A 1,234-nucleotide genomic window follows, 5' to 3' on the forward strand; every position below is an offset into this window, starting at 1 on the left:
GTAGACCCGTCCTCGTAAATAAGCAGACCAGGCTTCGTAAACAGGTAGACCTACCAAGAATTCTTCAAGTGTCTGTGAATTCTGAACACTTTAGATTTGGTCTACTCGTAGTGTGAGTACAAGAGTCGAAGAACTAGTACACCTAGTTCACAAAAGTGGTAGGTTAGTGTTCGTAAACAGGTAGACAATTTTGTCTCGCAAAAAAAGTAGACCCGTCCTCGTAAATAAGCATACCAGACTTCGTAAACAAGTAGACCTATCAAGAATTCTTTAAGTGTCTGTGAATTCCGAACACTTTAGATTTGGTCTACTCGTAGTGTGAGTACTGGGGTCGAAGAACTAGTACACCGAGTTCATAAAAAGGTAGGTTAGTGTTCGTAAACAGGTAAACCATTTTGTCTCGCAAAAAAAGTTGACCCGTGCTCGTAAATAAGCAGACTAGGCTTCGTAAACAGGTAGACCTATCAAGAATTCTTTAATTGTCTGTGAATTCTGGACACTTTAGATTTGGTATACTCGTAGTGTGAGTACAAGAGTCGAAGAACTAGTGCACCCAGTTCAGAAAAAGGTAGGTTAGTGTTCGTAAACAGGGAGACCATTTTGTCTGGCAAAAAAAGTAGACCTGACCTCGTAAATAAGCAGATCAGGCTTCGTAAACAGGTAAACCTATCAAGAATTCTTCAAGTGTCTATGAATTCCGAACACTTTAGATTTGATCTACTCGTAGTGTGAGTATTGGGGTCGAAGAATTAGGACACCAAGTTCACAAAAGAGGTAGATTAGTGTTCGTAAACAGGTAGACCATTTTATCTGGCAAAAAAAGTTGACCCGTCCTCGTAAATAAGCAGACCAGGCTTCGTAAACAGGTAGACCTATCAAGAATTCTTCAATTGTCTGTGAATTCTGGACACTTTAGATTTGGTCTACTCGTAGTGTGTGTACAAGAGTCGAAGAACTAGTACACCTAGTTCAGAAAAGGGGTAGGTTAATGTTCGTAAACAGGTGGACCTATCAAGAATTCTTCAAGTGTTTATGAATTCCGGACACTTTAGATTTGGTCTACTCGTAGTGTGAGTACTGGGGTTGAAGAATTAGTACACCGAGTTCACAAAAGAGGTAGGTTAGTGTTCGTAAACAGGTAGACCATTTTGTCTCGCAAAAAAGTAGACCGACCCTCGTAAATAAACAAACCAGGCTCATAAACAGGTAGACCTATCAAGAATTCTTCAAGTGT

Source organism: Fragaria vesca, linkage group LG7 (genome assembly GCF_000184155.1).
Source record: "Fragaria vesca subsp. vesca linkage group LG7, FraVesHawaii_1.0, whole genome shotgun sequence".
In the NCBI taxonomy this organism is placed as follows: domain Eukaryota; kingdom Viridiplantae; phylum Streptophyta; class Magnoliopsida; order Rosales; family Rosaceae; genus Fragaria; species Fragaria vesca.